Consider the following 13366-nt stretch of genomic DNA (forward strand, 5'->3'; position numbering starts at 1 on the left):
AAAACGATGAATACTTTTTTAATCAGTTGCAAAGATTGGTTTGAGGAATTTTTTTTAATGTTTACGGGTGTTTAAAAAGAAAAACGTTTATTGTTCTTAGCCAATTCTTGTGCCACGGGTGCTATAAAAGTTCTCTCTATTGTGTGTGATTTTTTTCTAATGACTAATTTCCCCAGTGATTAGGGCCAAAGTTTGCTGTTTAGCACCAAATGCATCCCTGGTGTAATGCCACTGACTTCAATTTAATTATACCAGGAATTAATTTGGCTCATGGGGGTTATTTGCACGCTAAATATGATGCCATTAAGACAGAAGTAAGTAATTCTTTGTTCTGCATTGCACCTTTGCTTTGTTTATCAAGTCAACCAATTAATACATAGCCCTGCTGTGATGTCCCCAAATTGTTGGCACCTAAGAAAGGGAATACAGAGTGGTGCAGATCAGAGGCCAGGTAATAGTCAGAGGCAGGGGTCATAGAGGGGATACATCCTATATCCCTGTTTTTGGCGGCTGTGATAAAGGCACTCTTTCATCATGTGATCTCTGCTGTCCTATAGTGTTACTGCGTGCTGTTAACCAGCTGCCATATTCTACTCCAGAGGGGGCTGCACTTAAGTGAGGCCAGTTTTTATAAGGCCATTTTCGTGCTGTATAGAAGCACTTTAGGTAATCCGTTCTGTTTGTTACCATTCTACTTTATATAAAGTAGAAAACCCTGTGACACTTAACCCCAAATTCCCAGATAGTTTCAACCATTGTCATAGAGTCTAAGTAAGTGTGAGGAGACTTGAAGTACTGCAGTTTGTCCAGGCTTTCCACTCACAACAGATGTGCACTCTTTTGGCCTCATGCGTAAAATGGTGTCGAATCCCAGAGGCAACACCTCAGCACTGAGCCCTCTGACTTGTGAGTTTCTCTTTTGGGATAGAGAGCAGTGCGCGGGCTGTGGCCGGATATCTCCGAGATAACAGGGGTCTAACTCGGAGGCTGTGTTCTGCCATGTTTTGTCATGCTATTACCTTGCTTGTGAGTTGATTTCAGTTTGGTTCTTTTGAAAATCCCATTGGGTGCCTAGCCACGTCTTTCGGTGCCTGAATACCTTTGAAAATCCGGTCCACAGGCGCTTGTTTTGCAGCAAGGTGTCGCTTGACAACTAAAGCTATAGCACCCATTGTGCATGCTACTGGAGATGTGGAGTCTTGCTGCTAAATGTGACAGGAAAAGGTCTTAGCATAGCTCAGTTCTTCAGTAGATATTAAACTGGGTTAGCCTCTGTGGTGAGCGAGGCTGGGGTGTTCTGGGACGTGGAACGTCCCATCGCTGGGAGAAATGGCAATGTCTGTAATCCCAGTGGGTGTGCGGTCAATCTGCAAGACTGGTTCAGCCCGTTCTCGCAAGCAAAGTAACTTTTTTGTTGTATTCAGGTGCACGTGCAGCTCAAGGCAGGAAGTGAGTTGGCTTTTTGCTTAGATAGTAATTCAGGTGTATCATTAAGCCCATTCTCAGCGGCTCTTTATTGGCCTGGCCAATTGCACTGTGGGCCAGGGAACCCTTGCTGGTGGTCCAGCACACTTGCTAGTCACATGACACTGGCTCTCTTTCTTCCCGGCAGTTAAGTTGCATTGAAAGGCAGCGCACAACACACTAAATCCTTCCCTAATGTTCTATTCCCTGTGCCACTAAATCCTTCCCTAATGTTCTATTCCCTGTGCTATAAAAGTTCTCTCTATTGTGTGTGATTTTTTTCAGCAGGCCAGAGGAGAGGTGTCATTCGCAGTTATGAATGCGAGGAGGGGGATTCCTGAGACAATTGCTCTCCTGAGTCTCTACCACGAGGGCATTTTGAGAACTATTGCTGCATAAGCAATGCAGGGCTGCTGCTTCTTCTAAAGCTCACATGAAGACAAGTGAATTTGCTGCTCAGAATCATTCTAAGTTTTTGCAGTTAGTAAGTGCTGAACACCATGCACAATGGTCATTGTAGTTTTGCAGTTTCTACTTTGCTGGCTAAGCCAGGTACTTAACAGAGGTGGTATTGTACTTCTGAGGCCCACAGTGAAAACCAGAAATGAATAAACTATTGACAGTAAAGAATTTATTAGCTGAATTTGGCCCTTTTCCCTGGAGAATGAATGATCTACAGTAGATTGTGATTTTTACAATGTTGTTCACTAGGTGGAGTTGTTCAAAGGATATTTTGTCTGAGTGAAACCTCTGGGTGTAACTGCATAGTCGTCATGTAGCTCTACTTGCTCCTTGAAATTAGTCACTCAAGCCAGTCGCATTCTTAATTGGATGTCCTTTATCACAAGGTCATTCTTCTGCTCACAAATTATCAGTGAACGTGCACAGTTCAACAAATCTATTGCTCACACAATACCAAGTGTTTCTCAAAATGGCTGCCGCTACCCTGCTGATGTCCATATGCTTACAAGTGTACTGATTGTATTCGCCCTGCATTTGCTTCCCATGAATGTTTTGTGAATGAAGCCTCACTTGTTCAGTAAATGGGGATGCAATACTCATGAAGTGGATCAACATGGGATGGGCCCGGATCCATTCAGCATTACCATATTGCATTCAGATACATCCAGCCGCCACCAAGGGTGTCTGTGGCCGCTCAGCAGTCTTTAGCTCGGATTTTGAGCTCATGCCCCTGTGCAAGGGAATTGCCTACCAGATAATGAAAAACCTACTTTAAAAGATTAAGGGATTCAGACAGTGTAATACCTCTGCAAATTATAATCTGGGGACCAGAAGCCATCCATTTTGTAACCACTAGACTATAAATACACACACGCACACTGCTTTAAAGGACTCTCTCAGGGGACTTTGAATTTTTTTTTAAAGGAGTTCCTATCTTCCCTATTTAGCGAGTCCTTGAAACCAAAATCTGTTGCCTTAGGGAAATCTTCTTTCACTATCTCGGCTGCACATGGGTTTGTTGTTGTAGGGTCTCCCGAGCATGCTGAGCCTTTCCCAAGTAAGGGGCTGTCCATAAATTGGCGGGGGATCCTTTGCGTGTTTGTTTCAGTGGTTAGAGGGTGGGTGGGTCTTCAAAACTCACCAAAAACATGTATTATGTAACTTATGGACAGCCCCTAATGAGGTGCAGGAGCAGGGTGACTGGCTTTTCCTGGTCTGACTCCCCTCTCCCCCAGCCCATTACGGAGCAGCAAAAAAGGTTGCTGATCTCAGTATTTCAATTCCACTCAACAAGTGAGTGCATAAAGTGACACCTTCTTACCAAGGGGTGGGTGGGTGGGGGTGTGTGTGTGTGCATTCATTGCAGGTAAGGGAGTTTGAGTTGGATTCTATTCCTCCCGGTGCATCATTAGGAAATGGTATAAAAATACCATACAAGGGTGTTTGGCAATGTCTTTGCACCTCTCCCAGCCTTTCACCTGTCCATTGGCCCCACTCACTGGAATAGCCATACACCACACAGGAGATTTGTCTGGTTTTCTGGTTCACTTCCATTGTTCATCCCCTAACCCTCTCCTCATTTGATTGCCTCTTTATACCCTTCTCTAGAAGGAGTTAAAAGGAGCCTGCAGTTCGGAAACCAGACAAAACTCCGTTGTGCTGCAGCCTAATCTGCATCGCAACACGCTGTTCGCACACCGTGACTGAGGAAGTAACCAACAGCCTGCACACCTGATCCAGTGTCCTTTGAAAGAAAATGAAGGACATGTCCCTGCCATGCTCTGGGTTTCCACTGAAGGGATTCTTGGCAAGGCTGAGACGATTTCTAGTTAGCAGAGTGGTTATAGTTTCTGATGGCCTCGATATGAAAACAAGGGTTGTAGCGGAAATCTTTTATGCCTTTAACAGCCGGAGTAATTTAATGCCATAGTAAACGGAAATTCTTCTAAGGATTCTGCTAGTGATTTTCATTGGCCTCTGTCCCCAACTGCTCTTTAAATTGGAGCTGGGTGTCTCAGCTAACATAACACAAGAAGCTCGGGTTATCTTCACAAAAACATGTCAATCATTTGACCCTCCCTTCCTGTTGTCATTGGAGAATTCCTCTGTGAAATGGAATAGGTCTGGGAACACTGAAGGAGAGATGGGCTACCTTGTGCCTCCTTTTATTAGAGCTGGCATGAATTTCAAAGTGAGTGTCTATAAACCGGAGAAAGGTTTGAGTGTGCTGTACGGCAGTTCCATCAGAATGGGCTAATCCTTGCAGTAATGAGGACAAACACATCCCTGGGGCAAAGACCAATGGAGGGCAGCTTTCATTTAAGAAATGGAGGTCTAGTTGCTGTTGTCTGATGCCAAGGATCAGAACTTGGATTTCACTTGGAAGATTTCACACAGTGCCAGATTTGACATAGGCTCATTGGAATATTTGCTGAGGACTGGGAATGTGCATTGAGTTTTGAGTGAACCTGCAACAAGTTTCAGGTACCACTGGGAGTTAAAGTTGCAGCTTAAAACAGTCAGAAACTTAGTGGTTTTGACCCAAACTGTGTGGCGAGAATCATATTAAGAATTTTGAGTTAATTCACCTGAAACTTGCAATGCAACCTGAGGCGTGAACCCACAAAAACAGACCAAAAGAAAGCACTAATACAACCTTCACCATATTCCCTTGAACTGAAATTGTCAAAGTTTGCACTTCTCTAATCAACGGGTCATTATCAGTATTGTGCTTAATAGAAAAAAAAAAACTGCAATTTTTCCTTAAAGACACTAGACCCAGGGTTGTTCCCAATCAAACGATTGCTTTCAGTCTCAACTTGGGCAGAAGGGGATAGAACTTGATTTTTATATAGCACTTCTCATGCTTAAGGTATTGTAATAGGACTTCCAAAGCCACAAATTATTTTGAAACATCCTGGGATGTGTTGTTATAATGTGCAGAATAATTTAATGCAGTCAGTAGTGCCTAGCTACTGAGTCAAAGCAAGGGGATAACCGAGAGTCTTCTGCTCTGAGAAAAGCAGGTCAGAAGTCTCCGGGCAGGGAGTTCCAGAAAGAAGGGCTATACTGGGACTCAGGGGGTGGTGCTTGACGATGGAGGGGGCAGGAGGAGTGACCAAATCAGAGCAAGATTCTGCAGAGCTTTGTAGGTCAAGGGGAGCATCCAGGAGCTTATTTAGAGTCTGTGACTGGTGTGGCTATTGTAATTGCCAGAAGTGGATTTGTGCATCAGCTCAGTCTGGTGCCAGTTAGGAAAAACCTAGTAATAAAATGCTTCTTTAACAAGGGGTTCCTGTGAGCCCTCCTGACTTTCCCCAGCAGCTATTAGACTCTTGAATGCACCACTGTTAATCACAAGCTCTCCTGGCAGACAAGGCATAACTCAGCAGACCCAACTATATGCCAGCTCTACAGGATAAGCAGCTTGCAGGCTTTAGGCTCCTGTTGTGGTGCTATGTTATGTAAACTAACTTACATACACTGTGGTGTTAATATATAAAGTAGCAACTGGCAACAGGAGGAGGCGGTGTGGTGCCCGACATTCTGCCTACTCCCTGCGGCAGCAGTCTGTATTTGCCTGCTGACTGTCTTTACAGGCAGGTGTTCTGACAACTGACGGCTAAGAACGTTCAGAGGAGTCCATCCTGTCTTTGAGGCTGGGTGGAGACTTTAAAGGTCCAGAGGGCTGCTAGGAACCCAGCTCCCCTTGACTTACAAACTACTCTCTGTGACTGAAAATTTGCCCCTTAAACTGTGTACAGGCTGCTCTGTTGCATACTTATTGCCACAGATCCTACTGCTATTGGCTCGTTGCATCAAGGCCCTTCTGCTCATCAAATTAAAGACATTGCATTGCTAGGATGTACTGGTGGGCCCAGTTCTACAATCCAGTTGGTAAAGTTGAGCATGACTTAAACCATGCTCATTAGTCCATAGCCATCAGTGGGGACACCTGGGTAAGCAAGTAGCACTTAGCATGAAGAGCTGTAGAATTTGACCCTATACAACTTACTTACGTTTGTACTTACAGTGTATAACTCAGCAAACAGTGGGCAAGGACTCTAGGTGGTGTAAATGAGCACACTTGATTTTGATGGCACTGCACTGATTTACACCAGCAGAGTATCTGGCTCAATATATTTACACTATCTATAGCAAGAATTCTGTTATTCCTAAGGAGCTTTATATCCCATATGGTGACTTAGTAAATAAAATATTTTTAGTATTAGGTTGTGTTTTGTTTTGTTTTGTTAACCAGGTGTGATGTAAACACAGCTTAGTGTGATTTTAGGATGATGGTATCCATGCTAGTGGAAAATTCAAACTGCCTTTTTAACATCTGATGAGTTTCCAGCATCCAGCAACGTCCTAAGACAGTGGTTTTCAACCAGTGGTCTGCAGACCATGTCTAAGATTTCCAAAGGGGTCCACAACTCCATTTGAAAGTTTTTAGGGGGGTCTGCAAATGATAAATTGAAAACAAGAAATTGATTACGGCACTCTTTGTGCATGTGCTAAACACTTCAGTCTTGGGCACAGGCAGAGCACAGCTACAGACCCCGTAATGCAGTACTTCAGAGGGGCGGCTTGGGGGAAAAGCTGTAGAAAAACTGAAGGTTTTTCTTAACTACTGACAACGCAATCAAATGGAGATTGTGTTTAAAGTCACCCCTTCTGTTCTCAGCCTATCAGGATGGCAAGGCTCCAGAGGGCAGGATGGGCTTTCTCTGTCCTTTATTTCTACCGGTCATGAATTGGCTTTTCCCATTTGTCCTTTCAGAACAGTTTTGAACATTATGTACTTAGAGTGCAAGTACTTTGGGGCAGGAACCATCCCTGACTCTCTTTTGCAGGAGCATCTAGAGCCCCCAGCCAAACTAAATGGTCCTGTCTCGTTTTTATAGTCATTTAAATAATCCAGGAACTAACTGAAAGTGTGAGCAAACCATTGTTTTGTTTTGTTTTTTCCTGTTCCCCACAAACATAGGGTTGTATTTCCTTGGGGAGTGGGGATCCCTCTGTCTCAAACACTGAAGACAATGGGTTTGATGCTCTACTTTGTTACATTTGAGGGCACTTACACTAGTGTTAAAGTAGTGTAATGGAATAAAGAAATGGCCCACAGGGCCTGATTTCTGATTATACTTACACCAATGTAAGCTTCGAGTTCACTGTAGTCACTACTGATTTGCATCATTGAGAGGAGAGAAATGGACCCAAATAACTCCTCCCCTCCTCCAAATTACTTTAACAAAATGTCAATACTTTAACAAAAGTCATTCTGGGGAGTGTAAAAAAGTCAAATGAATATGGGGTCATGATGGAACTCTGATATGTGGTTTACGGCAAAAGGAAAACACATTGTTTGTTGATTTACTTGTATAACTTAGGTTTGAGCAAACCAGACTATCCCCAAGTTATGCAATGGCGGGCAGGGAGTGCTACGATAAAAGTGATTCTCAATCTATTATCACGGATAGGCGCAAACAGTTTTCCCATACCATGAATATTTCCTTATTCTGAAGGGGGCGGGGGAAGAGTCAATCTCAAAGTCATTTTGATAATTTCAAAATGTTCCAGTTGATCTTGACTTTTCAGTTATTTTTTCAGTGGAATTAGCTTTTCAAGTTGAAATTTGTTGAACCCTAATGCTGTTTTCACAAAGAATTTTGACTAATCAGGGACTTGGTTTTTGGTTTTTTTGGATTGAAAAATTCCTGACCAACACTACTGCTGGGAGACTTTTTAAAACTCATTGCTATTTCAATAGTAATGGAGTCAGTAACATCTTGAGGCTATTTGGTGGCCTGTATGAGAGCAGCTGGCATTCAGTCTGATTCTTGGTAGCCATGTGCAAGACACAAAAACTATCTTAATAATTAGAAGTTAGTGAATGAAAATCTTGCTCCCAGACATGGCCTCTCCAGACATAGGGGCGGAGTGCTATGCAGAAGCTCACACTGTGCTTGCCTGTGCTGAACCTGTTCTGCAGATACCCTGTGGTTTGTTGTAGTATAGAATATTTTATATGGAGTCTATACTGAAAGATTCTTGTTTTAAAGTGTCCTAAAGGGATGATGATTCCATCATACTAAAGCACATTATTAAAACTCTAAGGGCCATATCTTCCTCTATCAATGCTGATTTACACCAACTGAGGATCTTGGCCTAAGTTTCACAATAACTGTTTATCTCCATGAGCCTAAAAATGGGGTAATTGCTGTCAAACATTTTGCCCAGAAAGGATAAACACATTTCCCTGTGCATACTAATAATCTTTCTTTAATGAAGTAACTGAGAGAATCACAACAGAAACGAACAAATGCATAAAGTTACTTTATTTTCAGTACACATTTAATTTTGAAAAATATAAATGCTAAAATATCTCATCTTGTTCATCTCTTGATTCCATAAAAGTCACAATAGAAAGCTTCATAAAACTGTAAAATACTATACTGTTATAAGGAATTTCATGTTTTATATTACTGGAAAAAATCATTAATATATTGAAATGTTTTCTGTTTTTTTTCCTTTTTGTTCCACCATCTTGATCTACTTCATTTTAAAATAAGTTTTTATTCTCTCCTCCAAAGCAAATACAGACTTAAGAGGATTAAAAATAATAGAAGTATCTGAAAGTGCGTGTTGATTCCAAAAATGTAATGAATACATATATGTATCAGCCATAGGAATGGCTACAAAGATGAGACAATCACCAGTTGTTTCACATTGTAGGTCTGGGACAAAGTTATCTGTAGTTTTTTTTTAAATATTAGCCCTGAGTAGCAGGTTTGTAAGTGTTGTTAGAAGCTCATCTAATTAAGGGTGCTCATTGATTTCAGTGGACTTTAATTCAGCCCCTAAAAGCACTCTCAAACCTTCTCCCACACCCCGATTTTTTTCTGACATAATTGCTATTTATTGTCACAAGGCTGAAAAAGTGCAATGAAATGCTATTTCATGAGACCCTACATAGGCTATCAAAGGGCCACTTTGCTGCATTTCACCTTTTGGAGCAAGCAGGTCTTTTGTTCGTTTGAAACAAACAAACAACCCTTCAGTTTAGTGTTCTGTCGTGAAAAGTCCCAAGCTTCTGCCACAAAAGAATTGTGTGTATATAGATGAGAAAAATACCAACTTTTTTTGGTCCCGTCCCCAAACAATGTCGCTCTCTCTGCATAAGAGCTCAATCAGAAATCAGCAGTCAATACATTTCAAGTACATTTTAACATGGTTCAAAAGTGGAAGACCTCATTTGCTGGAGATGGATCACCAGGTAATAGCAAATGTAAATATTTGCTCTGTTGGGGGTGTGAGACGGGAGGGTGCATTGTAAGCCGTTCTTTCTTCAGTGCTTTTCTAAAGAAATCCACTGTTGTCCAACACTAATTTCAGTCGTTCCTCAGCCAGCACATTTGCGTTTCTCTAAACCAAAATCCTACACATACATACATGGCTCTGTTGTTTCACATTATAGTGGGTTGTGATTTTTATAAAGGAATGAAAGTGTTTTATGTTTTAAATTAACACAGCACAACCCTGATTATCCATCCTTCAGTTAGCTGAAGGCAGTATACACTCCCTTCCTGGTTTAGATGTCACTTAGGAGAATCAGGGTTGGACTGTTTACAGTATGCTGATCTGCCAAGGAAGAAAGGCTGCATTTCCTTCCGTTTGTCAAACTTTCCAAGTGACAGCAAATTACTCTTTATTTTGTCCCTCTAAAGCTGGACTGACCATGGACTGGAATTTAGATCTGATATTAGATGGGGAGGGTGTACATTTGTTTTTTAAATGCTGATGTAAGGTGGGCTGCTGTATTTGGCATTTCTTTTTAATGTATTTACCATCCCTCCCCCCACTATGTGTAATATTGTTGCTAAACATGATACACTGCTGGGTTATAGGTGTAGCGCTCAAATAATACTAGTGACAGTGGGATAATAAGGGGCTGGTTTGTGGATGGGTGCAAACTGCTGTAGCTTCAATAGGGCCAGGCTGCAATTATTATGGTCCATATTTCTGATGTCTTTCAATACAGCATTTTATTTAAAAATAACATTTCCAGAGACTTCTGTAGCACATTTGGACAAGAGAAAAACCCCTCTACTATGCCTGTGGTGTGGCTTGGGAGGCTAAAATTTGGCATATCAGGTCTCAGTACTATCATGACATTTATGTTTACGATGGGCTGTGTTCTTTTCAGTACAGCTTTGCAGGCTAGTAGTCCTCTTGCAGCAGTTTCATTTCCCCTGAGGTACAAAGTGTTAGAAAGTAGCTTGTGGGGGTGTACAATTTCTTTTAAAATGCATATGGTATCAAATATTGGGCCAGCCCCTTAAAGCCAGTAAGAATAAACTCAGACCACAGCAAGACCCCCATAGATTTCAACAGGAGCAGGATTGAGCAGCTGCATGCCATCAAGGGCTAGGGGCCAATAAAAGTGGAGTGCCAATCCCCAGATTTCTTGACCTTATAAAAGTCTCTGCCTGCAACAGTACTATCTGGTGCCAAGTCTCCGTAACAAGATGCTGTCGACTGGGTCAGTATTTCCTTACTGAGTGAAATTCCTCAAGAGAAGAGAGGGTTGGAGGTAAAAGATATGCATCTGACAGTGGGGCCCTGACCCTTGAAGGAACAATGGAGTGGAAATTCCTTTGACTTAATTGGGCAGTTGATCAGGCCCTGAAAGTGGAGCAGACCCCTAGCTGAGTACCAACTAAGTCCTATCCCTGCACTGGGATGATTTCCCCCAGGGAAGATAAATGGTGCCTTGACTGTGTGCTACATTTAATGCACATCCAAAGCAATGGAACCTTGTCAGACAGTCACCTGGATAAATTTCAGTGTAATGCCCAATTTCCAAAATGGTTTGAGTTTTTTTAATCCTCTATTCTTTAAAGTATAGACCTTTGCCTACTTTGCTTGTGAACAAACAGACAAATGCGTGTGGATATTGTATCTATTTAAAAAGATGCATTCTAAATGGTATCTTTGTCATTGTGGATTCTAAGTTGTAAGGAAGTAGGGTAAGTTCTATACACAATGGTGAATGGATCTGGGGGAGTACAGTTATCTGCATTCAGAGTGTAGACCGATTGGTGGCTTTCCTAAGTAAGTAGGAAATGTTATGGATATATATCCTGATAAGTAAGATTAAAAACTATCTTCCCCTTAACCATATGATTATGGTGTCCATGCTGTATTACATGCAGATGTGTACAGCCACACACACACACACGTCTGTACATGAAATAATTCTAACCATACTGCATTGGAAAGCAACAAAATTAATACAATCAGCACATCAGTTATTGCCATTAAATGTAAGTCTCTTCCTAAACCACACAAGAGTTAACTTACATCCTGTCACCTTCATGTACAGCTAGAGTCTTTAAAAACAAGTTAACAAAGGGAGGCTTCAGATGCAAGGTATTATTAAAACTGATCCAGCCCTATGCCATGACTTGGAGATTGTGTAATTTTTGTAAAAATCACATATTGTACAATACATTTTTACAGAGAGCCTGGCATCTAGAAATAAGAGGTAGAACTACTCCAAACTATGTTTCCTGCTGCAGGAAAAATTCATTTTTCTTTACAGTAATTAAAAAAAAGTTTAAAAAAATTGACAAAAGTTGCAGGTTAGGCCCCATAATTTAAACAAAATAATCTAGGAAAATAACACTCTTCAGTGTACCTGACAGATAAGTCCATTAAAGTGTTTTAAAACAAAAAGTTGCATAGGAAAGGGACATTTCAGAACACAAGCTACGACGCTGGCACTGGTTTGTCTGTGCTGGGAGTGAAGTACCTTTAAGAGCAAGTTAGTGTAGCAGCACTGTCCAGTAGTGTAGTAAAGACATTGAATTAGCCTGGAGGTCAGTTTTGTTCTGCCAGACAGAAAAGACACACTGATTCACAACTAAGATAACGTCAGTTCCTCTGACATTTCACAAAGGTATTTATAATATATCCTTAATACGTCTGCCCTCTGCTTAAAAAAATGAGAGATGTGTGTGTGTCTGAGTGATAGAAGGCAAGGTATAGTGTGTTTCAGATTTACCTATGCAGCAGAGAGCATTTTAATATTTGGCTGGTGACAAAAAAAAATTGAACAAACAAAAAAGGTTACAAAGTAGTTTCTGTTCCCCTGCTCCTCCAGAAATAACCATTGTCTTCAGGCTCAAGTTCTATTCTAATTTGAGGCACAACTTTCACTGGAGTTCGTGGAGGGCTGAATGCAAAAAGAAAACAAGGTAAAAACATATGGACTGAATTTGTTTCTAGTGCATTCTGAAAGGGTCAAGTGATTTCTCCCCAACTCCTTCATTACAGAATACCACTGCTGCATTATTAGTGCATGCAAACTATTGACAAGTCACATGAGAAAACCTTAACTTTCATTGGGGAAGCTTAAGCATTATTTGGCCAGTAAGAAGTAAAATGTTGTTAGTCTAGGGGATGAATATTCAAGTCTCACTGAATTCAGAGGACTACATTTCTGAATATTGTATTATGTCTATTCAACAGCTCAAATATTCAGTGGTGGCTGCGGTCTGTGGTATGTATTCCTAGCACAATCCAACTTGGGGGCTTGATCCTGCAAGAAGCTAACAATTCTCCTGCACTGAATAATTAGAGATAGGTGTGTAATGAAATTAAATATACGAGACCCATCATGTCATGCAGCAGCCTTTTATTTTAACAACATAAAGAGATCACTTGCTAATCTTTGGGAATTCTTGGACAAAATCTCTCACCAGCAGCACTGGGCTCAGAACCATGCTACTGCAGCCATGTTTAAAGAGGGTGATGGTTAAGAGTTTTTAATCACAGTTCCCACTCTGGTGTGGACAGGATTTTTTTCATCTTGGAAACCTGTCTGTGGCCCGAGTTTGGTCAAGTACATACTCCTTAAACTGCAGCATGTGTGTAAGTACCTGGCTGAATTGGGGCATATGAAACTCATGTTACAGACTATTTCTTCATGGGCTATCCCACAATCTGCTGCTGCGCTCATAGCACCTGTGTAAAGTGCTTGTGACCACCTCACTCCCCTGAAACCCAATCCTGGAGCAACCTCACTACAGCAGGTGGCTCCATTGCTAGTGAAGGTGTTTGGGAGGGAGGAATGTTAGGCAGTACTGCTTGGGCCACCCTCCTCCTGTTCTGGAGAGTGCTCTCAAAGATACGAAGGAGAGGCATCACCATTTCCCAGATGTCTGCGCCTACTAGGCATGAGCACCCATGGAGATAGATGCAGTTAAACAGCAGCAAGTATCTCAACTTTCTTACGGTGGTCTGGCATAATTCCTTACTGGTACACAGTCTGGCTCGAGACACAATTCTAAAATTTAAAGAAAATCCTATCTGTCAATGAGACTACTTTTGCGGCAACAGTTGTTTCAGGGTAATGACAAGTTCCTCAAGGTCC

The 13366-nt window shown here is 41.6% G+C and overlaps 1 protein-coding gene across 1 annotated transcript in view; it reads right to left on the bottom strand.

Moving 5' to 3' along the window:
- Positions 1 to 12084: 12084 nt before the first annotated feature.
- Positions 12085 to 13366, bottom strand: part of SLC4A4 (solute carrier family 4 member 4) — a 232592-nt gene continuing 231310 nt past the window's right edge. Inside the window, exon 26 of the mRNA XM_077814349.1 lies at positions 12085 to 12166. The gene's annotated coding sequence lies outside the window, so the exon portion shown is untranslated. The remainder of the gene's footprint in view (positions 12167 to 13366) is intronic.

Source organism: Eretmochelys imbricata, chromosome 4, assembly GCF_965152235.1.
Source record: "Eretmochelys imbricata isolate rEreImb1 chromosome 4, rEreImb1.hap1, whole genome shotgun sequence".
NCBI classification, from domain to species: domain Eukaryota; kingdom Metazoa; phylum Chordata; order Testudines; family Cheloniidae; genus Eretmochelys; species Eretmochelys imbricata.